Source organism: Harmonia axyridis, chromosome 7, assembly GCF_914767665.1.
Source record: "Harmonia axyridis chromosome 7, icHarAxyr1.1, whole genome shotgun sequence".
NCBI lineage: Eukaryota > Metazoa > Arthropoda > Insecta > Coleoptera > Coccinellidae > Harmonia > Harmonia axyridis.
The window spans coordinates 10,686,073-10,707,461 of record NC_059507.1 but is presented as its reverse complement, the minus strand read 5'-3'; the positions used below and the strand labels follow the sequence as shown (position 1 = coordinate 10,707,461).

The following is a 21,389-nucleotide window of genomic DNA, read 5'->3' as shown; positions in this document are numbered from 1 at the left end:
TCGCTGGCCACTACTTTCTCCCATTTTTCAGGCAGCTTACGAATCCCGCGTTGAAAAAACTGGTCATCTTTTGAAGCGATCTACGAACCAGTCCAATTTTTTACATCTTCATAAGACCGGAAGTGCTGGTCCGCCAGGCCGTGAGCAATTGATCGAAACAAGTGATAGTCCGAGGGAGCAACGTCTGGCGAATACGGCGGATGGAGTAGGACTTTCAAAGTTTTCAAGTATGTCTTGACCACTTTCGCAAGCATTGTTATGCTGTAAAATCACTTCATCATGTCTTTCGTTGTATTACGGCGTTTTGTCTTTCAATGTTCGGCTCAAACGCAGTAATTGCGTTCGATAACGATCTCTGCATGATTTTCTGCGCTTGAGATTATCGCAACGAACCCATTTTTCATCTCCAGTCATAATGCGATGCTGGAATCCCTTTCGTCTTTGCCTTGCAAGCAGCTGTTCACAAGCAAACAAACGCCGTTCAACATCTCTCGGTTTCAATTCGTACGGCACCCAATTTCCTTGTTTCTGAATCTTTCCCATGACTTTTGGGCGTTTTGAAATGGTTTGTTGCGTCACTCCCGATGATCCGGGCAATTCTTGTTTTGTTTGACAAGAGTATTACCTCCAATTCTGTATCTTCGAAAACCTTCTCTCTTTGACCGCTGGTCTTCGAAGTCAAGATCACCGTTCTTGAAGCGTTAAAACCACTGTCGGCACTTTCTTTCACTTATAGCGGCCTCATCATAGGTATTTGAGAGCATTTCATGAGCCTCAGCCCCAGATTTCTTTATATTAAAGCAGAAAATTAAAACCACTTGAGAAGTAATCGAGATATCTATGACCTGTTCTCTGTTATATCATTATTTCGAAAAAAAAGATAGGGTCCTAGAAGATTTTTTTCTCCAAGTGTTGGAATGGAATAATGTTCTTTTTTTCTTCAAATTTGACCGCCCTAGAAAAAGGAGAACTCATGTCACCACCTTAGTACCTATCTGTACAAGAAAATTAGATCCCGATAATTATTACATTGAGTACATTATTTTGTTGAAGATGAAGACTATACTTTGTTGAAAACATACCAAGTGGATGATTGATCCACATTTTTCAGTTCAATAGAATAAATTGTTCTGGGAGTGGTTGTGAAAATTTCCAACCAGATATAAATATCTTTCTGAAAAAAACGTGGCTGTGGATTAGCATTATAAAATCTCATTCCGTCTAACAATCACCTGAAAAATTGATTGTATGGTGGAATAATTTCAATAGATCATATTCCAATAAAAAATTTATACTTTTTCAGAATTTATGTTGTCGAAACGATTCGTAAAACGCTTATAAGGATTTTGTGGATCAGAGTGTGTTGTTCAACTACAGAATAATATTATGTTTATTGTGAACTTCTTGGTGTTTACAATGAATCATCATCATTTGAAAAAAAAAAATCAACCAACAAAAGATTCGAACAGGTATCAAGCTTAGACTGAAAATTCAGCCGAACATCTGTAAATTAATTCGATAAATCGATAAAACAACAACCTATACATTCGGAATGCCATAATTTTCGGGTACACATTAATCAATTCCCCCGTAACGTTTCGTGTTCCTATTTTTTACTGCGGTCAGTTCCCTTCTCGGACGTTTATTGATATAAAGCGTCCATAAATAGGTGTAGTATGGCCCTAATTAAAATAAAAAGGCGGTCTTATGTCTTCACCGGCCGTGGAGCAGATTAATTTCTGGGATATATGCGGTCCAAGTCCGTGTCTTAAATTATTCCAATGATATAATAACCGCTGAAGGGTCAAATAGGCGCCTTATTATCGAAAGAACTCAGACAGATCGTAAACTAGAGGCGCCTGATCAGTTAACAATTTTGGATAGAACACGGGCCAGTTCTTCTTGGGTTTGAAAGGTCCCAGGGAAAGATTTTCATGAAGTGGATGAACAAAAAAATAAAGATTAAAAACTACACGAATTTGAGTTATTCAGATAATATTAATCTCATAAAATCCCATTTTGAAGTGTTGAGTATAAAGTTGAAACATGTAACCAGATGATTTAATATACAAGGTTCCACCAACAGAAGTGTATTATAGACTTTTCCTCCAACTTCAGATAATTTTAGTTATGGGATATAAATGAAATCAAATGTGCGAATATTGTCAAAACACAAAAATTCTTTAAAGTTAATCAGCCGAAATAGCTCAGTTGGGAGAGCGTTAGACTGAAGATCTAAAGGTCCCTGGTTCGATCCCGGGTTTCGGCAATTATTTTTTTATGAACTTCTTTCAATGCCAAGTTTGCCAGTGAGCTAATAAATCACCCTATATACCTGGTGGCCAACCCCAGACACGGATCTCATTTTGAGGAAGTAAATTAAGATATTTTGAAAATCTTTTTTGGTGTCTTGTATAGGGTAGTTAAAAGCACAATTTGAAATTATTTTCATTTACTACAAATAATTCTGCCAAATAAACTTTTTCTATTTCAGTATAGTAATGAGTTCATTACAGTACTAATGAATTCATTACAGCATTGTTTTCAGTTATATTTTTCGTTTTGTGGTTGTCTACACTGACTTCCGATTAAATTTCAACACACGGTAATTGTCAATATAATTTGAATACAATGGAATGATTTGCAACATTATTCGCAATTACTCTTAATTCTGATGGTGTTAAATCAATTTCGTCAGGCATAATTCACGATTTTGATGCGTAATTATAAATTATTTCAAAATTCGAAAAGTATTATTCAAATCTAAATTCTGTAATCTGTCAATTGTCGTAACAGTCACACCGATTGTCAAGATCCAATACAGAAGTCACTAGGATGTATAATCTGAATTTTTCATTGAATTTCGACAATATTTCATAAAACTTGACTGAAATAGAGAAAATATCGTCTAATACTCGTTGCAGAAGGCAATTCCAAATTCTCATTCGTGTTGGAATAGGAGCCCATTCTGCAACTTGTTTTTGAATACACTATTCTTATTTCAAACAACACAACCTGTATTTTTATATCTTATTGACCGTAAAAATTCCTTATAGTTTTCTCAGCGAGTTGAAAATTCTACTTCTCTTCAGAAAAAATTTTCAATTCGGTACTTTACAGACTGATCATAATTTATTACCTACAAAAAATGGCCAAAAACTTGCTGGAAAACTATGAGGTCTAGGTGCATGACAACCTAATAAAAATAGTCTGTAAAATCCCGAGTTTAATTTTTTTTCTGCATAGAGGTAGCCAATATGTCTACTTGAAAAAACCTTGTCTGTAAGATTTTCAAAATATATTCATTTCCTCCCTCAAAATGAGATCCGCCCTAGGATGTACCACCCGGTAGAATCGTCATTTCCAGCTTCGTGCAAAGTTTGGTTCTGATAGAAAACTCAAGCAGAATATTGACCTAGTTGAGATTCAACAAACAAATATCAATCTTAAGCTTTATGTGAATATTCATGTTTACCGCATCATCGGAATATTAAAAATAGAAATTTAATTAATTGAATTGATAAATTTAAGTGATTAATAAACAACATTTGATAGAAATGTAATTGGAATCAGAATAAATTTGATTTGATTTCGAAAAATTATGATAATTGACGCATGAATGAACGAGGACGAGCGCTCAAAATCTCCTCACATTTCTCAAAATTTTTTTCTTCATCCCACTACACTCCGCAACATAAATAATGACTATTAGGAATTCGAAATCTCGATAATAGTTTCCCGTCCAATCTCGCACACCCTGCCAGCGACCATTTTCGATAGTTCCTTACGATAAACGTCCATCGTCTCATATTACAACCCGTTCAAGCAGTTGTTTGGACAAAGGTGAATACGAAAAGGGATTTTTCGTGTTCGTCTATTGTTCGCCGTGGCCTTTACAAATAGCTCTTATTACTCACGGGCGGATTACCGGAGATCGTGCGATAATATTTCATTATTCGTCTCCCTCCCTCTGTTGATAATTTCGGCTAATTTCCGATATAATGAAATAGGTAGTGAGATTTGTGGGAGGATTGCATTCTTCGTGCATCCACGTATGAGTTAACGGCTTATCTGTTTCATCTTCTCACGACTTACGAGCAGCTTGTTATTCAATACGCTGAGAAGATTCCATAGTAAATAAAACTATGATGTATGGATGTAGAAAGTTCTACAACTTTTAAATTTATTAATTCATATTTTCATCATCGATATAAGTACAAACAAATCAAAAATTTCTTCGATTTTCATCAATTCTTGAAACTAAAGCCTTAGTCAGGTATATCCGAAATTATTTTCAAACCGTGATCAAATCACGGTTGAAAATCACTGATATAGGAAAATCACGGTCGCGATTAACAACATGATTTTAAAACCACGATATCGCTCATCACTATTAGAAGAACAAAACCCCTCAGGATAAATAGAAAGGAGAATTTAATTTTGCATGAATTACAGGTAGCATAATTTCCATCAACCTTTGTGAAGAAAGTCCAAATTCCGCTAGTTTTGCGTCTATTTATACTTCCAAAAAAACACAATCACAATGAAGTACTGAGTATCTGGTCACTAATCTGTTATACTATCACAAAATCACGATTCACGATTAACTATTCACAGTATTTAAGTAAGGGAAATATTATCTTTTACCAAACGCTTATTAGAGTAGAGATATAGAAGCCAGGAAAATTATAAGACGCTTTCAATCGGGTGATATCGATGGATTTTCAATAAGCCGATACGAATTCGAAGTATTGAGAAGTGGTAATATTATTGGAAATGTGTATAACGTTTTTCAACTTTGAAATAACTTGTATATACCTACGTGTAGATCATTTCATGCATTTTGTGTACTTGGTTGTAGCTTTGAGTGGATTATTACATGATCAGATTGAACCATAGAGTAATGAACAGGGGAGTATACGAAATTTTTACATGTCCCCAACATGGTTAGATTACGTTGTCGGATTGTGATATATGTTCAAATCCACAATTTTACTATTTCGTAATGAATGTATATTATATTGAATGAAATATATTTATTTGAGTGATTCCCTTTTAAATAAGCAAATTTGAATATTTGAAATCCGATATTTTTCCTAATTGTCGAATTTATAATAAGCAGAATATTTATTATTTTCTGTATCTACCTGCAGAAATCCAAGGTTTGGCAACTTTTGCTCTCATAGTGTCATCGGCTGTTTCACGTCATTTGGCGCGCTTAAAATTTGTTTTCGGAATTTCTGATATATTTAGGTATTTATTTCAATATATTTTGAGTTAATATGAATCGTTTATTCACTATGGGACATAAGAAGTACGTTCTTTGTGGAAAACTCGCGAATTGAGTAAAATATAGTATCACTGATATGTATTCATTGCCGCGCGCTTCATGTCAAATTTGATAGTTCATGTTGGGGACAAAATTTGCTGACTATGTTTATTACTCTGAGATGTTAACATTCGTATCCATTGATTGTAATTTTTTCATGAAATTTCGCTTGAATCTTCTTACTGTTCTTTATAAATCACTTTATAAAATCACTGAACTCACCACTTCGTGGCTCGTTTTTGAATTTTGAACTCGTAGAAAAATAGAAATATAATATGCACTTGTATTAAAAGTAACTATAGATGAATACCAATCTTGGAACTTAAGGAGCAACTTGAATGAAAGTGACTAGAGAAGGAAAGAAGTGCATACAGAGTTGATTCGGACATTCAACAAATTTTTCGTGCTTTTCTCCTACCAAGAGAACTATGTAACTTCTAATAGCTGAATTTGAAATTGAAATCGACTCTCCCCAAACATTTTCTATACATATATTCCTATGACGAATGCATCAAGGAAGTCATCAACGAATGCTAAACACATCTCAGCGTCCGTTTTATGTTCAAGTTTTCCCATGAATAATCTCTCTATTACGTTAACAAATCAACCAGATAATATACCATATGTTCGCAGTGCCATCGAGAACTAGTCGTAGCATAGAAGAGAAAGGAAACAGGAGAACACCGACTGTTGCAGTTTGAAACTTGCATATAAAGTGCTATATTACGGACGTTTCTTGCAGATTATAATAGCTCGAATAATTCATTCCGTTTGGAAGTACATAATGATTTCAATTGTACAACTAGGGGCAGTTCGATGATTGCTCGAGATCGTTTTACGTTTGTACGTAGTCCACGATAAAAATAATTGGGTTCGTTAGGGATATCTCGTCGGCCTCTCGACTAAGAATTATGTGAGGTTAAGGAGTACATTGACAAATGGATTGTTCGTTTTGGAGTGAGTTGACAGGTGAAGGCAGGAATGCTTAGAATTGATGCCATAGAAAGTCATTGTCGACGTTTTATTAATATGAACATTGGTTGTATAACAGAATTTTTAACTAATCGATTTTGTATATACAAAAGTATTAAACCATTGCATTATTTTGAGAATTCTTTTCCTGAAAAGATCGCTTCATCATTTCTCTAACGTTCGAAGGGGAATCCTAGAAACTTGCAATTTTCAGGGTAGGTTTGAATCTCGAATGCTGCAATTGAGTTCGTTCTCAGAGTAATAAACATCAATAAAGGGAGCATATATTATGTAATTTTCAGTAAACAAATTTTTTTTTCGCCAACATGAATCATCAAATTTGACATGAAGCGCGCGGAAATGAAAACATATCAGTGATACGATATTTCATTCAATTGCGAGTTTCTCCACAAAGAACGCACTTCTTATGTCCCATAGTGAATCAACTTTTTCATATTAACTCGAAATAAATTTAGATAAATACCTAAATATATCACAAATTCAGAAAACAAACTTCAAGCGCGCCAAACGACGTGAAACAACCGATGACACTAGGAGAGCAAAAGTTGCCAAGTTTCAGCAGGTAGATACAGAAAATAATAAATATTCTGCTTATTATAAATTCGACAATTAGGAAAAATATCGGATTTCAAATATTCAAATTTGCTTATTTAAAAGGGAATCACTCAAATAAATATATTTCATTCAATATAATATACATTCATATAGTGAAATTGTGGATTTCAAAATATATCACAATCCGACAACGTATAATCTAACCATGTTGGGGACGTGTAAAATTGCGTATACTCCCTCCATCTATGTTTATTACTTCATGAGTTCGTTCATGGGCAAAATTCAAACAAAAGTTCCGTAAATAAGGCCATTCGAAATTTTGTTCTCCTTATAATGTTAAAACTACAGATGCGATGGAGTAAAATTCTACGTTTAGAAGTAGAAAAACACTTTGATCAAAATGAGGAAAGAACTGAAGCGGGGCCGGAGATTTTGAGCTCTTGTTGATTCATGCGTGAATAACCCAATCGACCAACGAACAAATTAATTTAATAAATGAATTTATGTTTGTTCTTATCTTTCAGGAGGGATTTTTTTATTTGGTTCAACTTTCCTCTGGATGATTGTTGTTTATATGATAAAGATTAGATGCCCTACTCATTGAGTATGTTTGCTCAATATTTGCTTCATTTCTCTGATATTGTGTGGATGAAAATTTAGCCTGAAAATTAATTTATTGAATTCGAGGACTTTCTCCTCATAAAAAATCAATTCAACCAATCTATTTCGTCTAATAAGCACCATCTATTACCTACCTCATATCAGGATGTGGGGAAAAATCAACAATTAAAAAATTCATTAAGAAATAAGTTCTGGAATAGTTGCATTCCAAATTGGCCCCCTTGTTATATATCACGATAAGTTTGAAAGAGGTGTACCTCTCCTAATTGCCGACCTATCAATTAGTGATATGGGCGTAGGTCCTTCATCGGCAAGATCCAAGGCTCCGTCTCAGCCATAAAACATGTATACGATTGTTGAATTTCATGTCTTGCACCGCCTATTCTCGATTCTTTCGGAGATGCGTTCACCTTGTTGAAATCGGCACGCGAGCATTTTCGATAAAGATTCATATTGAACTTGATTTTTTCTTACGATTCTGTGTGAATTTCAGTTTCATTTTTTGAAAACAGCGTGAAAAATAGTTATTTATTATACAAGGGGAAAAAGTATTAGATTTTAGCTCGAGAGCTAAAATTTATAAAAAATTGAAAGATTTTGGTTTATAAAAATGGGAGTAAAGTCTAGTTATGCCAATGATTCTGATCCGTAGCTATGCAACGGATTTTCCATGAATGGCCACCAAAATTGATCCCCACAGAATTTTTCTAGTTGAAAATTTCAGGGTAGGATCAGATCAAGATCAAGAATGCTGCGGCTAGGTTCGTTTAGGAGCAAAATTCATAATAAGAGATCCAGTAAGCTTTGAAATATAGGCTATTTTTCATAACAATTGTGGAAAATAAAATTCTAAACGGCCTTAAATGAGGTCCTTTGAAATTATATTTTTCGGCAACCGTCCGGGAAGTGCTCACTTTCCGGACGCTTTTTCTCTGAGAAAGTAGCATTTCCCGGCCTAGTCCGGAAAGTACGTACTTCCCGGACTAGGCCGGAAAAGAATCATAGAATCCATAGCAACCGAGATAACGGCTGACAGTTCATATGAAATAAGTTGTCAAAAATTTGCATGTTTTTTTTTATCGCAATCGCAATAAAATATGGAAAGCACCAGCGATAGTGTTATTTTACATGGTTGCCGAAAAAATATTGTACGCAACACGCCCGAAAATAGTTTTTTTGGACTCACAGACTTCAAGGACTCGCTTACGCTCGTCCTGGAATTTTGTCTATTCGTCCAAAAAAACCCTATTTTCCGGACTTGTTACGTAAATTATTATTCTCTATTTCAGTATCGTAATGAGTTTGTTATAGTATCAAAAACAGTGCAGTAATGAGCTCATTACAGCATTGTTTTCAGTTATATTTTTCGTTTTGTGGTTGTTTACACTGGCTTCTAATCCTATCAAATTTCAACACACGTCAATTTTCAATATAATATAATTTGGATATAGTAATATGATTTGCAACATTATTCGCAATTCCTTTTAATTCTGGTGGTGTTAAATCGATTTCGTCAGACATAATTCACGAATTCAATGCGTATTCATAAAGTATTTCAAAATTCAAAACGTACGATTCAAATTCCGTAATCTGTCAATTTTCGTAACAGTCACACCAACTGACAACATACAATACAAAAGTCACTAGGATGTATAATCTGAATTTTTCATTGAATTTCAACAATATTTGACAAAACTTGATTGAAATAGAGAAAATATCGTCTAATACTCGTTGCAGGAGGCAATTTCAATTTCTTGTTGGAATAGGAGCCCATTCTGTAACTTGGTATAGAATATACTATTTCCTAGAACTGCTACAGATAGATCGTCGTATTGATTGATATATTGCAATTTGGTCATATATTTCTCGTACCTATTCATGCTGAGTTAAGTCATTTTTGAGGCAATTGAAATTAGGAATCGGAAAAATCTGTCTGGTACTCTGATTTAGTGTCTTCATGCGCTAAAAGCCAAAAAGGATATTTCAAAATCGAATCATAGATATGACAGATATTTTCGGTTAGATACGAGTATAATGAATTTTTTTTTAAATATTCTATCAATACACTCAGCTTTCGCTATGAATCGAACCGAAAGCTGGGGTGACCACCCCTCGGAACCTGCACGGCGAAAATTAATCCAAATTTGATTACCGCCGGATTGATGTTTCGGGGGTTGCGATCACGGTGGAGAAACCGGGGGTGGCGGCGCATTTTGGACCGAGAGATTTATTGTGGCTGTCAGAGGAAGCGCCGGTTGCCCGCTCACCCTCCTCCTTTGCTCACGGTGTTTGGCGTCCCGAGGGACACTGAAGCAGACAAAACATTACATTACCGCTAAGTGCTCCCTCTAAACTACTGGGACGGATGGGCGTCGTTCACCTGGTTTGTGCACACACGGTTGGAAGAATCTGAAGATTGGAGGAAATACGTCTTGCTTATTGGAAAGGAGACAGAAGGTCTGTTCTTATGGAAACACTGTAAATTTTGCACAGTGGTTTATAACTTTCTCCTACAATATATCAAATTATCGAAAAAAGCTGTTCATAAAACTACCGATAAAAAGGATTATCGTCATATGCAATAACAAGTACACGAATAGTGTACAGTGTCCAGTTAGGAATGCGAAAAATTGGGGTTACTTGGAAAGTTTTGAAAATTGATGATTTTAACATATTTAACATATGATCTTCCCGAATTTCAACTCTGCAACCTCGTATCTTCGCCGCTCGCACTGTAATCTTGGATAAATGACGCCCAAAATCGGATTTTTGCTAACTTCTTCTCCGACTAATTTAATTATAAAAACAGTTATATATAATATATTAATCTAGAGAAGATTTCCTATAATTTGTTTCTTGTTTTTCCTTACGAATTTATGTTTTTCTTGAGCTAAAAGGAATTATGCCGTCTCTCTAGAAATTCTCCAAGCCAAGTAGCTTGACATTTTAACCAACTACTTGACTTGAAAATCAAGCTCAAGTAAAATTACATACTGGAGCTTGGCTTGACTTGATTTTAGATATTTATTGCTTGAATTGATATCAAGTTACTTGATATTACTTGAGCTTGATATGCACGCATCGCACGACATATATTTCTGCAATCTCGTGCGCTTAGACTAAATAAGGGGATTCCTCAAGTGCCGAGAGACTGAAGCATTTGCCAGTGTGACTTTATTTGTAGTTTTCTCGCATTTCTATGAAATCTATCGATAGATTTCGGTAGTTTCAGAAATATCTTTCAAAACTTGACCAAAATGGTCAAGGATTTTTTATCAACGCCAGCATCTTCAGCTCCTGTTGAAAGGCAATTTTCCAGAGCTGCTCTTACAGTTACAAAAAACCCAATAGGTAAGCGACAAATCTATAAGATGCCTCATGTGTCTTAGATCCTGGATGGAAAATTATGAAATCAAACAGAGCCTGGAGGTTTCTTAATATCAAGAAACTTTATTTTTGCATTATTTTTTATTTTGTTATGACTTATAGTGATTTAAGTTAAGTTTTCATTAAAAAAAAGGGAATATTTTCGGTCCTTTTATACAATAAGTTTAATAAATAGAAGTGTTTTTGCAAGGTTCCTCCTCATTTCATCATTTTTTTATTGATGTGACACTACACTACACAATAAAACTGCTAAAAACCAAGTAGCTTGATAAATGAATACTTGAATTGACTTTAGATTGAAAAAATACTACTTGACTTGAGTTCAACTTGAAATCTAGTCAATGTCAAGCAAAGTAGCTTGAAAATCAATCCAAGCCGTGAATCCCTAATTAATTTTCAATTAATTAATTAATTTTCGTATCAAATTTCATGCAAAAAAAAGCGGAAAGATCATATTTTCTGTGTGAATTCGATTGAAAAAAATCACTCATTTCAAAACCAACTTCTGTTTCGAATTTTTGAAAAGTATCGATTATTATAATATCGCAGCACGTACCGCTACGTAGCGTCTGTTATGTGACGATCGTTCGTAAACGTTGTCACTTCTCTCCCTCGCGTCTACTTTATATATCCTCTCGAGGCAATCAAAATATCCTGTTGCTTTTGAAAAAATGAGGAACAACTGTTGTGAGGTGTTCGACATATGCTGCCCTTTTGTTTAGACGATTCCGATAATTTTTACGACGCCATTGGATAACGATGATTGGGTTTTAGAAATATGTCCATCCTTTGGATAATTAGTAGATTAAAGAGTCTCGTTGAGGTGTAAACGTCCCAGGAAAATTAGTGTGAACAGGTTCGATATTAGTTCAAAGGGGACAATTTGGAAATGAAACGACCTGATTCTTTATTGTTCAAATAAATTTTCAGCATTTTATGGTGAAAATAAATAAATAAATAAATAAATAAATAAATTGTCAGCAGAAAAATAATGAATATAATTGAGCATAAGTTAGTTAATATATTTCAGTAATTGAGCTTTTCATCTTTTTTATACTGTCTATCTACACTTATTCGGCCCAGTATTTCTCTGTTTTAATATTTATTTCTTCAGCTCCATGTATTTTTACTTTTTATCTGTTTTCTTGTAACCAGCTTATAATCCATATCAATTCAAATAATAGTTTCAAAATATTATGTTATAGAATGTGTGAAAACTTTTGTTTTGGTTTCTCTTCATTTATGTCGATTCTCCATATTTTTCTTCAACTTGTGACGAAATACTACATGCATTGTAATTTCTATTTGTTTTCATGACAGGCCACTTTGAAAATTTAAGAAATGACAAGCAGAAATGAATTACTTGGTTGATAAAGAACAGTAAGAAAATTCAAGCGTAATTTCATAAAAAAAAATTACAATCAACAAATATCAACATCTCAGAGTAACAAACATAGATAGAAGGAGAATAACTCATTTTCAGTGAGCAAATTTTGTTCCCAACATGAACTATCAAATTTGACATGAAGCGCGAGGAAGTGAACACATATCAGTGATACGATATTTCACTCAATTCGCGAGTTCTTCACAAAGAAAGCACTTTTTATGTCCCATAGTGAATCAACGTTTCATATCAACTCAAAATATATTGAAAAGAATTCCTAAATATATTAGAAATTCAGAAAACAAATTTCAAGCGCACCAAATGACGTGAAACAACCGATGACACTAGGAGAGCAAAAGTTGCCAAACCTTAGATTTCAGCAGGTAGATACAGAAAATAAAGAGTATTCTGCATATTATAAATTCGACAAAATAGGAAAAATATCAGATTCCAAATATTCAAATTTGTACATGTGATCGGGAACCACCAAATAAATATATTTCATTCAATATGATATACATTCATAACGATATAGTAAAATTGTGGATTTGAAAATATATCACAATCCGAAAAGGTAATCTAACCATGTTGGGGACATGCTTACAGCAACTCCTGACTACAAGTCAGTGCTTGAGATGCGATAAAAATAATTTACAATCCCTTCAAGGGAGTTTTTGCAAAATTTTAACAAGCCGTGGACAAGAGCGAGGTTAACTCAATCCAAAAATCCACCACATCTTTTCCACATTAACTACACGAATTCAATATACTTCCCCTCTATAAATTCATGAAAATCTCAAAAAAAAAGGCAGTAATATTTTCTCCGGCCGTTGGCCAGACTCCCCATTCGTTATTCCGGGATTACTCTGCCGCAAGTAAATCCTGTTGTAATCAGGGCTCACCGAAGCGTGGTGATGAACTCTAATGGGACACACGACTCCTCTCGGGACTCCGGTGATTTGTTTTCTATAATAATGCACAATGTCAAGGGGGATGCTGCGACTTCATCTACGCGAACCAACGCGCTCTAGTCAAGTGTGAAATAACTTCATTTCGAAGCCACCTGCCAGGGTTATGGGATTTAGGAAACGTGAAATGGGCAATGTCGTTGCTCATGAAATTATTTCGCATATACAGGGCGCTTTTGTTCTGCCTGTAATAGGGATTCATCAAGCCAAGTAGCTTGACATTTTAACCAACAACTTGACTCAAAAATCAAGCTCGTGAAAAATTACATACTTGAGCTTAATTGACTTGATTTTAGATATTTACTAGCTGACCCGGCGAACTTCGTACCGCCCTATAATCAAGAAATATCTGTTACTTTTTTATCTGCATCAAGTTAATTTCTTTATTAAGTATTGCTGTTGGAATATTAATAAATCAAAATTATTCTAAGAACAAAGTGTTTATTATTCTTATGTTTTATGATGCACAATATTCTTAGTTTTATTTTCTGGAGCGTATATAAATAGTGTTGTTGGTATTTCGACACGGGAACAGGCGACATTTAACTGGCCATGTGAAAAACATGAATTTTCAAGATTTCATTTTTAAATTTAAATGCCTTGCAATATTGAAAAACCCCGTTCATTGTTCCAATAGCAACGATATGCAGTGTACTGTAGTCAATTTCTTTGTTATAATTAAATGCAGCTCTATAGGGGTTGAACACAACACTTCTATTTTGTTTTTTGATTTTTATTTTTTCTCAAAGACTTGAACAACCACTAAACATCGATGCCCTACCACAGACCAACTCCGACCGATATTCATTCATTCATTTTTTCTCGCTTGTTAGGCTCAACCTTTTGTTATGTACCCAGTCTCAAATTTGTTGGGTTTCTCCTAATTTTGTATTACATATAATTCAGACTCGCATTCATCCTTATGTCCACATACAATTTTTATTTTTTCTCAAAGACTTGAACAACCACTAAACATCCATGCGCTACCACAGATCAACTCTGTCCGATATTCATTCATTCATCTTACTCGCTTGTTGGGCGCAACTTTTGGTTATGTGTACCCAGTCACAAATTTGTTCGATTTCTCCTAATTTTTCCACATGTATTACATATAATTCACACTCGCAATCATCTTTATGTCAACATACAATTTTTATTTTTTCTCAAAGACTTGAACAACCACTAAACATCTATGCCCTCACTGAGTATCGAACCCGGACCTTCGGTGCCGCAGTCAAGGTCTCTGCCGACCACGCCTGGAGGCGGCTCTGACCGATGTAGTTGCAAAGAGCATATAAACATTATAAACTACGTTTCTTTGTTTCAATGTCAACTACGTGAATTATGCAACTTTCGTATTTTTTTCTTACATAAGAACATTCTCCTAATAATAGCAAATACAACAAAAAAAAATTAGTGAAATCGGTCCAGCCATTCACGCGTGATGCCGTGACCAAGGAAAAAAGGGATTCAAAACTTTTTAATTACCAAATAAAAAATAAGGGTTGATCGTAGAGGGGTGAAAATTAAGGGTTGCATGTATTTTTGTATGATGTATCATAAAAAAATTAAAAACAAAAAATTTTGTCTAGAAAATAAAAAAAAAAATTAAGGGGTGGACCACCCTTAACATTTAGAGGGATGAGAAATAGATGTTGTTCGATTCTCCCCCCTGACTAATATCCTCGCTAAGGATCACGAAAATCGGTCGAGCCGTTTCGGAGGAGTTCGATTACGCACCCCGTGACAGAAGAATTTTATATATTAGAAAGATTGCTTCACTTGATATCAAGCTACTCGATAATACTTGATCTTGATATGCACGCGTCGCACGGCATATATTTCTGCAATCTCGTGTGCGCTTAGACTAAATAAGGGGAATCATCGAGCGCCGAGAGACTGAAGCATTCGCCAGTGTGACTTTATTAGTAGTTTTCTCACATTTCTATGAAATCTATTGGTATATTTTGGTAGTTTCAGAAATATCTTTCCACAATTGGCCAAAATGGCCAAGGACTTTTTTTAAGGACAGCATCTTCAACTCCGTTGAAAAACAATTTTCCTCTTACTGTTTCAAAAAACCACAATAGGTTAGGCGACAAATCTATAAGATACCTCATGTGTCTTAGATCCTGGATGGAAAATTATGAAATTAAGCAAAGCCTGGAGGTTTCTCGCTATTAAGAAGTTTAATTTTTTTATTATTCTTCATTTTGTTATGAATGGGTCTATTTTAAAAGTTGATATTTTCGGTTCTTTTATGAATTTTAATAAATAGGAGTGTTTTTGCAAGGTTCCTTCTCATTTCATCATTCTTCAAATGAAGTAGCTTGATATGATTCAAGTACTTGAAAAATAAACACTTGACTTGACTTGAGATTGAAAAACTACTACTTGACTTGAGCTTGACTTGAAATCAAGCCAAGACGTGAATCCCTAGTCTGTTATTGAAGAAGAATTAGTGAATACATCCGACACTTTCCTGTTTCCGACTTGATGCACCGTTTTGAAGGAAAACGGATTCGAAAACTTCTTATAAAATTGAAGATTATTGAGGTACGGAATTTTTTTTTTTAATTTACTCGTAAAGCCTCCAGTTTGAGACGCTTTCTATCACTAGGTGCAGTATAGTCGATTCTATTGTCCCTGGCGACGTAATACACCAAAATTCATCATCTTATTGATTTTTTGTGGTATGATGATTAATTTTTAATTCACCTCGAATTAATGCTTTTTTTGAGCATTTCGAACACATCTTCCAGTTGGAAATGACTTCGCTATATCTCCTCGCGATTCCAATTACTTAAGGATACTATTATTCATACAATATATGTAATTTCTTTTGCTCATAGTGTACCTACAGAGAATGATTTATCGATGATCACTAAATAATAGTCTGGTATTATATTTTGCTCGTTGGCCGTCGGCCCCTAAGGCACGAACATTGCATCTGCCTCATTACCAGTATCGTATAGTGCCCCATGGAAGTTTGCAACTTATGCCCTGGAAATTGAAAAGTTGTCCGGTCGAAAGCCATGTTGCTGATATCGCATTTCGAAGGAATATAAAACAGAATAGAATAAAAGTGAGGAAAGCCCTGATGTCAGGAATATTTGAACAAATAAGAAGGTGTAATTGGCAGGGGTCACTGAGTGAAAAAATCAGCGATGAAACATCGCCGTCATTCACAAATGCCTGATAACTAGAAAACAAAGGTAAAGTATGTTTGAATTCTCTATGATTCTCGTGAAGCGGCGAGCAAAATACTTTGCTTCAAACTTGAAATTGTTAGTGAACATCTATACTTATCCTAGTAATGAGACTTTTATGGTCTGTTAGGATATAAATAAATAAATACTTTGAATGTCAACTCGGTTGGATCAATTGTTGTGGAAGTATTATGGCCAGTTGCACCATTTGCCTTAACATTGATTAAAATTTAAACTGCTGATTTCTCTCAAGAAATCAAAGAGTAATCAATGTTTAAATTTTTAATCAATGTTTGGGTAAATGGTGCAACTGGCTCTTAGATTTTTCGATATACTGCTCTAACTTTTATGGTTCTGATATCACAACACGAATTTTTTCACGGGGCTTGAAATTGTTATTTTACATCCTTGAAATACGAACAGGATCACGGATTTCATGGATATTGGCTATTGTTTTTTCGATATCTTCTTGAACTTCAAGGTCAAAATTGATATTTTCCATCCAAATGGAAATTTTTTTAGTGATTTTGAACCCCCAATTGCTCATGAATGAACCTGCCGTGGAAATTTCAAGTTTCTAGGTTTTATGTTCGAGAGTTATCGTGTTTACGTCCGGCCGGACGAATATAACTTGAATTTTGAGGACGGATTCGAGATCAGTGGCGACTGAAAAGTCTTGAAGAAAAATTGTTGCATTCTTTTGCAGGTTAATAGCTTGCAGAGATTCTCATATATCCCGATCTTCGCGATTGAAAAATCACTGGTCCATCATCTCGATCCTACACCGACAAGTCGTAAAAATAATGTTACTACTACCTCCTCCATTTATTACCTGATGTCCGTACGTACGTTGAACACAATGCAGAATATAATCCATCATAATGAAATATATGGAAAACAGCAGATACCATCAACAACAAGTTTGGTATTATTTATACTGGCGTACAACGTACTTAAGTGCACCTGTAAGAGGCCAGTGAGGAATTATTCAAAATGTGGTCATAAATAATATTTTTATGGTAGTTGTCTGATAAACCTACACGTGAGTTGGTGGGCAGAAGATATTTCGCAGATCAATAAACATTAAAACAGGCGATAAAACAGTATTAAATTGTGGTTTCTATCAGTTTTCATTCACTTGAACTAATAAACGTATACCTCTTTCGGAAAATTGTTTCAATATTAAAATTTCGATCAGCGGTAATCAAGATGCTTATGTTCATAAAATTGTTTATTGTGTTTGGAAAATACGAAAATATTGGAGTTATCATAGGAGTATTATTGCTTCCTTCATTCTAATTCAATCTACTGCGAACAACTATCAAAAAATTTTCGAAAAGAGTATTTCAATTCTACACATCGCATTTCTGCAATAATTGTTATTGGGTAAATTCTAAATTCTGTATATATAATATTATTATATTTGACAGTTTTCAACAATAAACTTACCTACCTCATTGGACTAGTGCAATCATAAAATTGGAGTTGTTTCTTACCTGAAAAAAAAGAAGAATTTTATTGATACGTAACGAATACATAAAGATTTATTGAATCTCAAGTCGATTATTGTGTGAATAATATAACCTAAGAGCTCTAATCGTTGTTTTTCATAAAACTGAATTAAATATACATCTGGACAATAATATCGTCAACAGACTTCGTAAAACGAGAAGAACACTGACTTGGTGTCAGGAGCTTTGGAGCTCTCGCTCATTCATACGCCTATTGGAGACCACCTGACTGCTTTAATATATTATACACTGTGTCCGTAAAGTATGGAACAAATTCATTTTCAGCTGAAAAGACCATTTTAAGAAATAATCCTGAAACACGTCGATTTTTGATTTTAATTTACCGTATTTTAAAATAATAATCTAATATACAGGGTGAATTATTTCCGAGTAATGACGTCACCGTCATTTTTTTTATGGAACACCACCTTATTTTGTCTCAATCTTCCGATTACTCTAGCTGAGCTGATTCCAAAAATGTATCACTTGTTGATTCCAATTGGTACAGGATGGATAAAAATACAATAGTTTTGTGTGTGCTCATAAAGTAACGAGTAACATTCTTTATTAGTTAAATTAACAATATTATCAAAAATACTTATTATCTAGCGGCAATTGGTTTGAATGTAACACCCTGTAGTTTTCTACATTTTTAGATTAATAAAAATGAGCTGTTTCCAAACATGTTTGGTACTTGTTGTCTAGCAGACAGAATATGAAAGAAATTATTTCTTATTATTATACATTTTTATTGATCTAAAAATGTAACAAACTACAGGGTGTTACATTCAAACCAATTGCCGCTAGACAATAACTATTTTTGATAATATTGTAAATTTAACTAATGAAGAATGTTACGCCTTACTTTATGAGCACACACAAAACTATTGTACCAATTGGAATCAACATGTGATACATTTTTGGAATCAGCTCATCTAGAGTAATCGGAAAATTGAGACAAAATGGTGGTGTTCCATTTAAAAAAATGACGGTGACGGCATTACTCAAAATTAATTTACTCTGTATATTAGATTATTATTTTAAAATACGGTAATTTAAAATCAAAAATCGACGTGTTTCAGGATTATTACTTAAAAAGGTCTGTTTAGCTAAAAATGAATTTGTAAAACAATCCTCCTGGAATCTGGCATAAATATTCCCCTCACTTGAATTTTCTATCGTTCCGAAATTTTGTACGAAGCTTAAACTTTTTATTTCAAGTCTACACGTAAAATCACAACATTCTCAACACGGTCGAATCTGTTGTCACTGAAATAATGAGTATTTCTATTACGATATTCTATACGATTTTTTTTTAGTTCTAGTTCAATCACAGTAGTTGTTTTGGTATAATCAGGAAAAAAACGACTTCGTCCAGACCTACCCAGAAAATTTCAAGTTTTCCGTTCGATTATTATCGTTTGGGACTATACCCGGCTCAAAATTCGAAAATGCAGACATTGTGACGTAATGATAGACCGATCTGTTCAGGGAACGAGCGCTCAAAAAGATATTTTCAGTTGAATCTTCTCTTAATTCAAGAAACGCAACAATATAATGCCAACATAGATTCTGTATGTACTAGAGCTGTTCGTTCCTCCTTGCAATTTCAACCGAGGTGAAATTGTACATTAAAACAGTTGGCCCTAAAGTCACTAGCTCGGCATATTCGCCTTCGTTGATGGCGCCAGCAACTGCACTCCGGGGGACACACACCCAGTCCGTGGTCCAGGCTAGCCCATCGTCTTTTATTGTTTTACCGTTGTTGTTACCGGACAAGAAATACCATAGGCAAAATAACGCTGTTGCCACATCACCGAAAATTTATTCACACATGAACAGACACAATTTTCTAGGAATCTCGCTGTGGAATCGGTTACATGGCTTGGTCTGTTTTTTGGATGAGTAAATGTGGAAGTGGGAGACTTCTCATAGATTGATCAGAAAGGGTGGAATTATTCATTACATGGACACAAATTTTTCGGGAAAAATCTTATTTTGCATTCCGATTAAGTAGATACGAAGTTGAATTGAATGATTCAATTTTTCTATTCCATATGTGTTTGCACAGAACTTCAGCCAAATGTGGCCAAAAATCTCCGAGAAAGAAATCTTCGTATTTTTGTTGCACACAACGAGAAAAAGTGTTCAAATTAAAAGTTGTTCAGCTTACATAATTTGTTAATTGATAACAATTATTTTGATGCATAAACAATGTCAGAAAGACGGCAGTAAGTGTGCCTTTATGCAGTATCAAATTTCAAATAGCAGAAACCAATTATCAAATAACAATTAACAAGTTAAAGTTGGATGGTTTATTATAGTGTGCATGCAGCCAAAAACAATTATCAATTAACAAATATAATATAATAAGCTGTCCAATTTTTAATTTGAATTTCTCTTTGTGCGTAACAAATAGAGAGACAGAATTCGATGAGATATTCGTCAGAGTACATTATTATTTCGTTTTTTGTAGTTGTATCGATGAACTCTTCTTGTTATTTCAAAATGGATTTTGATTAAGCTATCCTTGTGAACATTATTCGTCAATTTTTCTTAATTCATAACAGAATATGACGTTATTTTTATTAAGTCAATATGAATTTCCATCGAGTAAGGACTGAATTCATCGAATATATTGAAGTGACTCTGTCTGTCCGTGAAGTGACGTTATGGGTGTCGTTTTACACTCTTGTACCTACGGCTTTGACGGGTTTATGAGGGTCGCCGTGTTGTAGCAGAGTCACCTCTCCACGATGGTGTGAAAGGGGCATATCCATTGGGAAGAGGCTGATTGGGAAAGAGTTCTCTTCACAGATGAGTCTAGATTCTGTCTCTACCATTGTGATCGACATTCCCTTGTATACAGACGTCCACATGAAAGATATGCTCAGTGCAATTTCCTGAATACTACTGGTTTCGGGGCAGGATCGATTATGGTATGGGGTGGAATATCTTTGACTGCTCGCACAGACCTAGTGGTCGTTGATAATGGAGCTATGAGTACTGATAGGTATGTATATAAGGAACATTCTTGAAGAGCATGTAGTGCCATTTGCCCCATACATTGGTGAAAATTGCAATTTTATGGACGATAATGCCAGACCCCATCATGCGCGCATCGTTCACGAGTACCTTGAAGAGGTTGAAGTCTCTCGAATGGAATGGCCAGCAAGAAGTCCAGATCTCAATCCGATTGAGCAACTTTGGGACAACCTCGATAGAAGGCTGAGAAGTTCAGAAAATCATCCAGCTACTCTTAATGACTTAGGAATCCAACTCAGAGAAATCTGGGAAGGATTAGATCAGAACATTTTAAGATCTCTCATTTTGATATGAATCGTCGTTGCCGAGCTGGAATTAACGCAAGGGGTGGAAATACCAAGTATTAAATCACTTATCAGCATTCCAGTATGTTGAAAATTGTTTATT

At 34.7% G+C, this 21,389-nt stretch overlaps 1 protein-coding gene and 1 non-coding gene across 7 annotated transcripts in view; one reads left to right on the top strand and one right to left on the bottom strand.

Annotated features, from left to right (window-relative positions):
• LOC123684381 (neurobeachin) overlaps window positions 1-21,389 on the bottom strand; it is a 372,530-nt gene that overhangs the window by 96,146 nt on the left and 254,995 nt on the right. The window lies entirely within an intron of this gene.
• Window positions 2,197-2,269, top strand: Trnaf-gaa. Its single transcript has one exon. It is a non-coding gene; the product is annotated as a tRNA-Phe (tRNA).